The 12,572-nt window shown below is 34.6% G+C and overlaps 1 protein-coding gene across 3 annotated transcripts in view; it reads left to right on the top strand.

Moving 5' to 3' along the window:
• LOC105490452 (V-set and immunoglobulin domain containing 1) overlaps positions 1 to 12,572 on the top strand; it is a 62,799-nt gene that overhangs the window by 28,730 nt on the left and 21,497 nt on the right. The gene's annotated exons all lie outside the window — the stretch shown is intronic.

Here is a 12,572-nt window from a genome sequence, read left to right as displayed (position 1 = left end):
GGGTGATTTTAGGGATCTGAACAGAAGAAAATCAATTTTGAAATCAAGATACTGATGTTAGTTAGATCCAGGAGAGATCATTAATTCCAAAAATCCCTTGGCTAGTTTTTTCAAATATCAGATACATTTTGCATCTGTTCTTATAAGTTAGGTCCATAGTAAATACAATAATATTGTTTATCCAAAAACAGGATTTTTAAGCCATTAGTAATATTAGGCAGTTGTTAGAATGAGGTTTACTAGGCATATTTAATGACATAAGAAAATGCCCAGGATAAAATATTAAGTGAAAACGCAGGATACACACATATGCCTAAAATAAATTACTAGAAGGTTGTATACTGAAGTGCCATGGTGGTTGCCTCTGGGTGATGGAATTATAGATAATTTTAATTTTGTTTCCCAGCTTTTCATACTTCCTAGGTTTTCTACGAAGAACATTATGCTACTTTTATAATTAGAAAAAAAGTGTTACTTTTCAAAATGATCTCATGTTTAGAAATAGTTCCTTAAATGTTCATTACTAAATGTTTAAGCATAGATGTTTTATGGACTTAAATATCACCAGAAGGCAACACTCTATTTGTTCAGTGACCTAACTAGGCCCTAGAGCTGGAAACACATGTTCCTATTTTCCCTTCTCCCTAGGCATATTAATTTAAATTTAACTTTAGATATGAAAGTTTTTGTCTCTTCTTAAAGGGTTTCCAGTCATTAGCCAGTTGGGTCGACCCCTGGGCCTTCTGCATCAGCCCTCTGAGATCATACCTGTTTCCCTATGTGAGGCCTTGCCCTGGCCCCTACTAGACACATGGTTTGGAACGGTTGTAAGAACAGTTTTTTTTTTTTAACCGTACCTAACATACATGTAATTTTTACTGATTATAAATGTAATGCATGGTCATTACAGAAAGGTTGCAAAATATGGAAATTTAAAATAAAATAAAAATCGTCTGCAATTTTACTACTCAGATTTGGGTGAAATATCATTCTTTTATTTGCAGGTGTATATATTACATTTTAAAAATTGGGTTTATTCCTTGTATACTTTTTTATTGTTTAAAACATTGTTTAGCATGACGTCAGGAATTTTATTTGATTGTGACTTTTAGAACAAGGCCCAATCAGAGTGACCAATAAATACTTAAGAGTGTTCTGCCTAAGTTACTATATAACTGATTTTGTTGACATATAGTGTACACTATATATCTACACATATATTATCTAGTTGGCCCAAAGCGAAATATGGCAGTGTCAGTACAGCAAATTGTGGTATGCTCTATTGTCGTTTGCTGTGCTTTCATATGTATTGAAGTCAGAGAAAGGATCACTTTAGTAATCTACTTCTGTCATTAGCAGTGTTCATCAGTTGTTCTGGACAACTGATAATGTTTCCATCAATGTGCAATTTGATGCTCTTCCTGGACTTGTTTTGGAGAGAATGTCACTTTTTGGTGTTAAGCATGGTGCCTAACACATAGTGGATACATAGTAAATGTTTGTTGAAAGAATGAATTACTTTCCCAAATTCCAAACATCCAGACACGATTTTCACATACATATTTAAAATCGATTTTGGTATGACTAAACAGGTCAGATTTTGCTTAAATCAAAATATTTTCAATGACTTCTTGGGAATTCTTAGGTTAAATTCTAATTCAGGAAAATGAGTTTTAATCAAACTTTTCTTCTCCAAAACATTTATGCATATCATTTTAGACACTTGAAATATGTATTAGTCACCTCTTAGAAAGATATGTTAATGTGGGTTTCATTTTCTGGAGGTATATGCTATGTATTTTAAAGGAGTAATGTATTTGAACTTTGAGTTTGCAGTCAAATCCAAAAAAGTGGGTGATCATTTGATTATATTATTTCCTAACTCAAAATGAAGCAATTATGCATGAAGTTGCTGGAAATTAAATCACTTCAAATGCATCAGATTAAATATGGCTATTTGGGGGATATTTTGCTGTGGTATATTAGGAGAATAATAATCCTTCTGTAAACAAAATGCTTGCCACATTGTAGGCATTAAATAAATGAATGAACAATCACTACCAAAATGCAAGACATTCTCTCTCTATATATATCTCTCTATATATATTATTATATACTATATCTTATATATAATTATATATCTTATATAATTATATGTAATATATAATATATAATATATAATATGATATATTATAAATGTATATAATGTATATATGATATATTATAAATGTATTGTTTTTGTTTTATTATATATAATATATAATAGATATAACATGACATATAATATATATTATATAATATATATTTTATATAACATAACATATATAATATATATTATATATGACATATAACATATATAATATATAATATATAACATATACTATATATACCATATATTATATATGATATTATATCTACTATACAATAAAAACAAAAACAATAATAAAATACTATATATAATTATATATTATATATAAATATAAATTATATATTATATAAATTATATATTATATAAATATAAATTATATTATTTTATATATATAATATAATTATATATATAATATAATATATAATTATATATAATATATAATATAATATAATTTTATATATAATATATAATATATATAATTATATACTATGTATATTTTTTATATATATATATATATTCTTTTGAGACGAAGTTAAGCTCTTGTTGCCCAGGCTGGAGTGCAATGGTGTGATCTCGGCGCACTACAACCTCCATCTTCTGGGTTCAAGCGATTCTCCTGCCTCAGCCTCTTGAGTAGCTGGAATTACAGGCTTGCACCACCATCTCCGGCTAATTTTGTATTTTTAGTAGAGACAGGGTTTCTCCACGTTGGTCAGGATGGTCTCAAACTCCCGACCTCAGGTGATCCACTGCCTTGGCCTCCCAAAGTGTTGGGATTACAGGCATGAGCCACCAGGCCCAGCCTAAAAATATTTTTTAAATGTTGATTAGGTGTGTACATCTTGGATTATTTTTCTTCAGTAATAAGCACTGGCTTTTAAAAGAGATTACACATATTTCAACCACATATACATTTTTGTTTTATTTTTAAATTTGGTCATGTCAGAGAGGGACATTGCGTTTGTGGGTTTTGTTGAAATCAGATACTAATCTTTACTTTGCTGTTTATTCATAGTCCTGTTGATATAGTGATTTTTCTGACTTATTCAATTTTTAAATAATTTCTCAACTTAGACTGACTTAATCCAAAGGAAGGGAAATTCTTTCCCTGACACTCAGAGAATCACCTCCACTTTAGGACTAAATTTGCACTGTCCATTGTCTACATGTGGCTATCGAAATTTAAATCACTTCAGATTAATGAAAATTATAAAGTCAGTTCCTCAGTTTCACTAGTCACATTTCAGGTGTTCAATAATTCTGTTTGGGCTACTGAATTGGATGGTGCAGAGATCGAACATTTCCATCATCACAGGAAGTTCTGTTGGACAGTGCTGTAAGGGTGAGCTCAGAGGTTTTAGGTAATGTGCACTAACTGAATGATGTGACATTTTAAAAAGGTTCATCTGGAAATATATAACTTTTAGCTCTGAAGCATATCATCACTATATCATGGTTGGACAATGTCTGAAAACCATCTTTTCTTCAGAATTTAATTGGTTATGTGCTAAGAATTGGGAATCTGGGCGATAAAACGGTCTGGAGGTTTTGCTTTGCCAATTGTTACTTATTTACATGACAATGTGTAATACCTCAAAAAATATTATCTCACTTTAAAATTTGAAATTACCATCCTAATTCTAAGGTGATATTATCAAACTTTTGCAGATTTCTAATTAGATACACATTTATATATCTTCTATATTTAAAATGTTGGAAATGTTCGAGTCAGATTTATATTTCCCAAATCCTTGATTTTCATTCACCTCTATTCTCATCTGTGCTGTAAATGGCTTCCTGCTGCACTGAGGGATGGCAGAGATTATGTCTGTCGTGTTCATTATTGTTTCCCCAGTGTTTAGCACTGTTTGTGGCACAAAATGGGTGCTCAACTGATATTTGTTGCTAGGCTCCACAGCCTCTTCCATGGCTTGACTTGTGTGAGTACTGTGTGTACTCTACCATAAAGTACTTTTTCCAAGAGTGGTCTTCAAAGGCGGTTTGTGGGGGTTTGTTTATTGTTTTGCCTTATCTGTTCATAAACTCTCACCCTTAGCCAATCTCGTAACAGACACTGGGTCCCAAACTAGAGAACAGAATTTATGGCCAAATAATATCTCTAAAATCTCTGTTTTTAGGGAATAAGTCTGGGAACTTTAAGGGCTACCAAATCCCCAGTTTTATCATTTTTATTTTGGACACTTTAAAGACATTTGGAAGTCATCATTTAAGCACAGCCAGAGATGTAGCTAACTTCCAGGATAAATGAAATGGATTCTTTGAGAGTGGGATGGAACCATCTTTCTCCAATGAAGTTTTTGTTGGAAAGATTAGCTGCTTTCTGAAAGCCAATTTCTTTTTTGGAGGAGGCATTATGGAAACCAGGAAAGCATGGGGAGGAGAATATTGGGAAGTGGGAAACTATGGAATTAAAAAGTGCTGCATTCGTGTCTGCATTCAGGCACTTTACTTAATTTATCAGTGCATTGGTTGCCATGTAAACAGCCAGCTTCTGGCAGGAAAGCAGCTGGATCAGGTGGCCTGGCTGTGACAGAGAACACAGATATTGAATCCATGAAACCAAGAGTAATCAGTACAATGATTTTTTTCTTTTACTTTTTAAAAGTGTTTATCAGTCCTTTAAGTTCTTTTTGTCTGACTGCTGTCTTTAAGTAAGAAAAATATGAAATAAATAAGTCTTTGGGTACGCAAAATTGAGAAGATGGACAGGAATTAGTCCCTCTATGAAATTTCCTCTGAATCTCTCATAATTTCTGTATCCTCATCCCTTCACCCTCAATCCTCCACCACCCTCTGTGACCCTGCAGGCAGCTGGGGCAGCATAGAGATCGTCTCTTGAACTTGACTTTCTCTTCCAGTGCTTGCCTGCCAATCCTATGTCCCATCCTGGAGAACTTTTATAGTCTTCGACATTGCAGTGGATAGTAACCAGTTAATAAGATGAGCCAGTGACTGTATAGTGCTCCCCAAAGTGCCATCACCTAAAATAGCCCTTTGGAAAGTGCTCATATAGAACCGAGAATTTTAGTGTAGTGGCAGGCTGGATGTGGGTAGGGAGCCCTTCGGTGGTCCTCCAAATCCTATGGGAAGCTTAATTACTTCACCTTTCTGTAAGGCCAACGGTTCTCAGAATTTGTGGTCTCAGGACAATTTTACACTCTTAAAAACTGAGGGAGATTTCTGGTCTGGACATGTGGTACAGACCTGTTTTTCATTGTTCCTCCCTGCTAAGCACAAGTATAAACCCTGGAAATAATGCAAGAGACAACCAGGGGAGAACTCTGAAAGGTTGTAAGAAGAAGGCAAACTGGTTTGAGACCCAGGGAAAAACAAAAAGCAAGGGTATCCTGTTTCCCACCCAACAGAAGAAAAAAAACCTAGTCCTGGCCATTCCTGATACCCAACTGAACAACAGAGGGCAGCCCAGGTAAGCTTACTCCTCCCTTAGAGTCCCTCTGACAACATCAGGTGGGCCCAACACCACAGGTAAGGGGGGATCTTCAAAAACCCCACCAACAATAGTGGACGAAAGAAGTATTCGCCTTCTCTCTGGGCCTGAGATGCCCCACTTTCACCCAGAGATATCGAGGTGAGAAGGTAGAACAGACACGAGGCATAAAGTGATGGCAAGCGGCGCAGTCTGGGAAGGCTCTGTCTCAGTGAGTGTATGACTGTTCTCCCCTACCCATAGAGACACCAACAGTGCAGGGCACCAGTAGAAGTGTCCCACCATACCTACCCTCACTGAGAGACACCTGGAAGCCTGACCTAGGGAATCCTTTCTGCTCCTTCAGGCGATATGATCTGGGACAAATGTCAGCATCAGTAATTCCCGATAATCAAGAGCAAAACAATACTGAAAATTAAACTGCTGTTAGAACAGCAGACCACAAAAGTAAGCCAACACCTGCATGTGAAGCATAAATAATGTGACTGACTGCAAAAATAAAAAATGTAAATAGGAGTTTCTTAACATAATAGGCAAAATGTTCAATCAGAAATCATCTGTCATACCAAGAATCAAGTAAATCACAACTCAACTGAGAAAAGGCAACTACTGCCAACATTAAGATGAATCGGATGTTGGAATTATCTGACAAGGATTTTAAAGTAGCCATTATAAAAATGCTTCAACAATCAATTAACATTATCTTATAATAAGTTAAAAAAAAAAGGAAACTTGCAGAAAAGAAAAAGAAGTTATAAAAATATAAGAAAGAAGGAAATCCTGTCATTTGCTACAGCATGAATGAACCTGGGGGACATTATGCTAAGTGAAGCAAGGCAGACACAGAAAGACAAACACCACATAATCTCACTTATATGCGAGATCTAAAAGAGTTGAACTGAGAATTAGAGTAGAATGGTTACCAGGGACTGTGGCTTGGAGGGAGTGGGAAATGGGGAGAAGTTGACCAAAGGGTACTAAGTTCCAGCTAGACAAGAGGAATAAGTTCTTAAGACCTATTGTGCAGCAAGATCACCATAGTTGATAATAATGTATTGTGCATTTCAAAACTGCTAAAAGCATAAGATTTTAGTCTACACATTGGGTACAGTGTACACTGTTTGGGTAATGGGGGCACCGAAATCTCGGAAATCACCGCTAATAAACTTATCCACGTAACCAAACACCACCTGTTCCCCAAAAACCTATTCAAAAAAAGAATAGATTTTAAATGTTCTTGCTATGAAAAAAATAAAAATAAAAATAAAAAGATAAGTAGGCCAGATACGGTGGCTCATGCCTGTAATCCTGCCACTTTGGGAGGCCGAGGCAGGCGGATCACTTGAGCTCAAGAGTTCGAGAACAGCCTGGGCCACATGGTGAATCTCCATTTCTACCAAAAATATACGCATGCACACACACACACACACACACAAATTAGCCAGGCCTGGTGGAACGCGCCTGTGGTCCTAGCTACTCGGGATGCTGAGGTGGGAGAATTGCTTAAGCCTGGGAGGCAGAGGTTGCAGTGAGCCGAGATCACACTACTGCACTCCAACCTGGGTGACAGGGTGAGACCCTGTCTGAAAACAAAACAAAAGAAAAAACAAAAAAAAGATGAATATGTGAGGTGATGAATATGTTAGTTTGATGTAATCATTGCACAGTGTATACATATTTTAAAATATCACATTGTACCCCATAAATACGTGCAATAATTATTTATTAATTAAAAATAAAAATTAAGTTAAAAACAAGAATTTAAAAAAATACATACTCTGTGATTGTCTACTATTTTTCTAAAGACCCTTATAATCTACAGGTTCATTCTCAATTTTCTTTTTTCCCCCCCTTGGACTTATTTTTGAATAAAACTGGCTTGTTTGTCCCCTCCCCCCAAAAAAATATAAATTATAGAACGGTAAAATAAAATAACAAAAATGAAAAACTTGCTGATGGACTCAATAGAAGAGCGGAGATGACAGAAAATAGAATCCATATCTGGTGAAACTACCCTTCAGGAATTAAGGGGAAATAATTAAATTCTCAGTTGAAGGAAAACAAAAAGATTTGTTGCTAGCAGATATACTGTTAAAAAATAGCTAAAGGGATTTCTTCAAGCAGAAAGTAAATGATAAAGAGCAATCAGGAAGGATGAAAGGACAACAGAAAGAGCAGAAATGTAAGTACATAAAGTAGACTATCTTTTAACTCATGAGTTCTATAAATCATATTTGATAATTGAAACTATAACACCATTTTACACTCTAGACAATGATATTTAAAAGTGGGGAAGGTAAAGGAACCTAAATGGAAGTGAGGTTTATACACTTCAATCAATGTGGTAAAATATTGATATAAGTAGACTGTTATGACTCACATATGAATGTTAAATACCCAGAGAAACCACTAGGAAAATTCTACAAAGATATATATTTTAAAACACTACAAATAAGTCAAGATGGAATCATAAAAAATGCTCAAGTAACTGTCAGAAAAGCAAGAAAAGGGAAACAGAAGAATAATAACTGAAGGAACCAAACAAATAATAAAATAGCAAACAAGAATTAATATATCAATAATTACATTAAACAATTATATTTAATGTTAATACAATTACAGTTGTCCCCTTTTATCTGTGGTTTTACTTTCTGAGGTTTCAGTTACCCATGGTACAGTACAATAAGATATTTTGTGAGAAAGAGTGTGACTGTGTGAACACAATCACATAATTTTTACTCCAGTACATTGGTATAATTGTTCTATTTATTAGTAGTTATCATTGTTAATCTCTTACTGTGCCTAATTTATAAATTAAACTTTATCATAGGTTTGTGTGTATAGGAAAAAAAACATAGTATACACAGGGTTCAGTGCTATCCATGGTTTCAGGCATCCACTGGGGATCTTGGAATGTATCTCCCTGGAATAAGTGGGAACTATTCTATATGCTACTCACAAGAAACTAACATTAAATTTGATGACATAGGAAGATTGCAAGTAAAAATATAGAAAAAGGCATACCACATAAGTATTAATTTTTCAAAAATCTGGAGAAGCTTCATTAATATCTGATAAAGTAGTCTTCAGAGCAAAGAAAGTTAAAAGAGACAAAGAGAGACATTACCTAATGATAAAAGGATCAACCCAGCAGGAGGATATAATGATCTTTAATGGGTACACACCAAACAACTAAGTCTCAAAATTCATGAACAAAAACTGATCAAGCTAAAAGAAGAAAGAGACAAATTCACAATTATAGTTGGGAACTTCAATACTCCCTCTCAGAAACTGATAAATCTACTAGACAGAACATCAGTAAGTATAGGGAAGATCTGAAAAAGACAACTAATTGATCTAATTGAATATTTTTATCTAATATTGAATATTTATTGAATATTTTTATGATTTTATATTGGTTTATCCACAGTGGTTTTAAATTATATCTATTTGTATAGAACACTCCACCCAACAACAGCAGAACACACTTTTTTTTGGCACCTATAGAAAATTCACCAAGATAGATCGTGTGCTTGGCCATAAAACAAACCTAAACAAATTTAAAATAATTGAAATCATGCAGAGTATATTCTCTGACCACAATTCAATGAAACTAGAAATCAGTAGCAGAAAAGTATCTAAACACATGGAAATTAAACAACACTCTTCTAAGTAATCCATGGATCAGAGGAAATCTCAAAAGGAATTTTTTAAAAATACATAGAACTGAATGCAAATGAAAACACAACATATTGAAATATGTACCACGTAGCTAAAGCAATTCTGAGAGAGAAATTTATAACACTAAATGTTTACATTGGAAATAAAGAAAGGTCTTAAGTCAGTAATCTAAATTTCTACATCAAGGATCTAGAAAAGAAGACCAAAATAGGGCCAGGCGTGATGGCTCACGCCTGTAATCCCAGCACTTTGAGAGGCCAAGCAGGCGAGGCGGGCGGATCACGAGGTCAGGAGATGGAGACCATCCTGGCTGACATGGTGAAACCCCGTCTCTACTAAAAATACAAAAAATTAGCCAGGCGTGGCGGCGGCGCCTGTAGTCCCAGCTACTTCGGAGGCTGAGGCAGGAGAATGGTGTGAACCTGGGAGGCGGAACTTGCAGTGAGCCAAGATTCTGCCACTGCACTCCAGCCTGGGCGACAGAGCAATACTCCGTCTCAAAAATAAATAAATAAATAAATAAATAAATAAATAAACAAACAAACAAACCCAAAGCAAGCAGAAGGAAGGGAATAATAAAGAGCTGAAATCAATGAACTTGAAATAGAAAAACTATAGGGAAAAATAAATTACACAAAAATTTGCTTTTTTTGAAAAAAAATCAATAAAACTGACAAACTTCTAGCAAGAACAATAAAAAGAGTTAAGATCCAAATCACTAATATCAGAAATGAAATATGGAATAACACTATAGATCCTGCAGTCATTAAAAATATGAGAGAATATTATGAACAACTATACATTCATTTATTTGACAACTTAGAAAAAATTGGCCAATTTCTCCAAAACAGCAAACTACTAGAACTCACCCAATATGAAATAGATAATCTGAATAGCTCTATAACCATTAAAGAAATTGAATTCATAATTTTGAAAGCTCCTACAAAAGAAATCTCCAGGCCTAGATAGCTTCAGCAAACAATTCTAGCAAACACTTAAAGAATAATTAAGATCAGTTTTACACATTCTCTTCCAAAACATAGAAGAGGAGGAAACACTTCCAGCTCATTTTATGAGGCCAGTATTATCCTGATACCAAAACCAGACAAAAATAGTACAAAAATAGAAAACTACAGGCCGATATCTCTCTCATGAACCTTGACACAAAAATCCTTAGCAAAACACTAGCAAATTGAATCCAACAATGTATGAAAAGAATTATACACCATGACCAAATGGGATTTATTTCAGGTTTGTAAGGCTGGCTCAACATTCAAAAAGCATTCAGTGTAATCCACCATATCAACAGGCTAAAGGAAAAAAAAATATGATCATATCAACTGATGCAGATAAAGCATTTGACAAAATCCAATACCCATTCATCATTAAAACTCAGCAAGTTAGGAATAGAGGGTGTATTTGTTTCCCGGAGCTGCTGTAACAAATTGCCACAAACGGGGTGGCTTAAGGCAAGAGAAATGAATTCTCTCACAGTTCTGGAGGCCAAATGTTTTAAATCAAACTGTTGGTTTCTTCTGAGGTCTCTGAAGGAGAATCTGTGCCATAAGTCTTGCCAAGATGGCTGCTGGCAATTCTCGGTATTCTTTGGCTTGTAGATGCATCATTCCAATCTCTGCTTCTGTCTTCACTGAGCCTTTCCCTTTGTGTGTCTCTGTGTTAAGACTCCCTCTCCATTTTTCTTATAAGGACAACAGTCGTTGAATTTAGGGTCCGCTCTAAATCAATGATGATCTCATCTCAAGATCCTTAATTACATCTGCAAAAACCCTATTGCTAAATAAGGTCACATTCACAGATACTGGAGGTTAGAAATTGAACTTACCTGTTTGGGGGACACAATTTAACCCCCTACAGAGGAGAATTGCCTCAACTTGATAAAAACACCTACAAGTAACCTGCAGTCAACATTATACTTAATGGTGAAAGACTGAACGCTTTTGCCCTATGATTGGAAACAATGCAAGAATGTCCACTCTCATCTCTCTTATTCGACATAGTACTGGAAGTTGTAGCCACTGCAGTTAGGCAACAAAAATAAATAAAAGGCCTACAAATTGGAAATGAAGAAATAAAACTCTCTATCCCCAAAAGACTTGCATCTAGATTATATAGAGAATTCTCAAAACTCAATAATTAAAAAACTAAACAATCCAATTAGAAAATGATCAAAGGATATAAACAAATATTTTGCTGAAGATGTACAAATGGCAAATAATCCCATTAAAAGATAATTAGCATCATTATCTATTTGAGAAATGCAAATTAAAACCACAATGATTATATTACTTCATACCTGCCAGAATAGCTAAAGTAGAAAACTGTGACAACACCAAATGCTGGTAAGAATGCAGGACAACTGAATCCTTTTTTTTTTTTTTTTTTTTTTTGGAGGGGGGTATGTATAAAGGTACAGTCATTATGGAAAACAGCCTGGCTGGTTTTTTTTAATAAAATTAAATGTGCAACTGACATATGATCTAGCAATTGCACTCTTGGGCATTTGTGCCAGGGAAAGAAAAATTTATGTTCATGTGAAATCTGTACCTGAGTGTTCACTGGAATTTTATCCAATACCCAAAAACTGGAAACAGCCCAGATGTCCTTAAATGGATGAATGGTTAAACAAACTGTATTACATATATGCCATCAGGTACTACAAATCAATAAAAAACACAAACTAGTGATACACACAACAACTTGGGTGAAATTTTAGATAATTATGCTGAGTAAAAACAGTCATCAATTCCAAAATGTTACCATGATTCCTTGTATATAACATTTATGAAATGACAGAATTTTAGAAATGAAAGATTAGTGGTTGTTCATGGTTAGGACAGGAATGAGGTGCAGGATGGAGGTGAGTGTGATTATAAAAATGTCAACATGAGAGGTCTTTGTGGTGATGGAACTGTTCAGTATCTTGACTGTGGTGGTGAATACACAAATCTACACATGGTAAAATATAGAATTAAATGTGCATGTGCACACACACAGCAGTACATATAAAACTGGAGAAATATGAATAAGGTTGATAGGTTTTATCAATGTCAGTATCCTGGTTGTGATAGTACACCATCATCTTACAAAATGTTACCATTGCTGGGAACTGGGTAAAGTAAACATAAGATCTGTCTTATTTCCTAGAACTGCACGTGAATCTACAAATATATAAATAAAAATTTCAATTAAAAATTATTGAGGACCCAAAAAAGAAACTGACATGTTTTGCCTGAGATTTACCCGATTTTAAAA

The sequence above is a fragment of the Macaca nemestrina genome, chromosome X, assembly GCF_043159975.1.
Source record: "Macaca nemestrina isolate mMacNem1 chromosome X, mMacNem.hap1, whole genome shotgun sequence".
NCBI lineage: Eukaryota > Metazoa > Chordata > Mammalia > Primates > Cercopithecidae > Macaca > Macaca nemestrina.
This window is presented reverse-complemented; position numbering and strand designations above follow the sequence as displayed.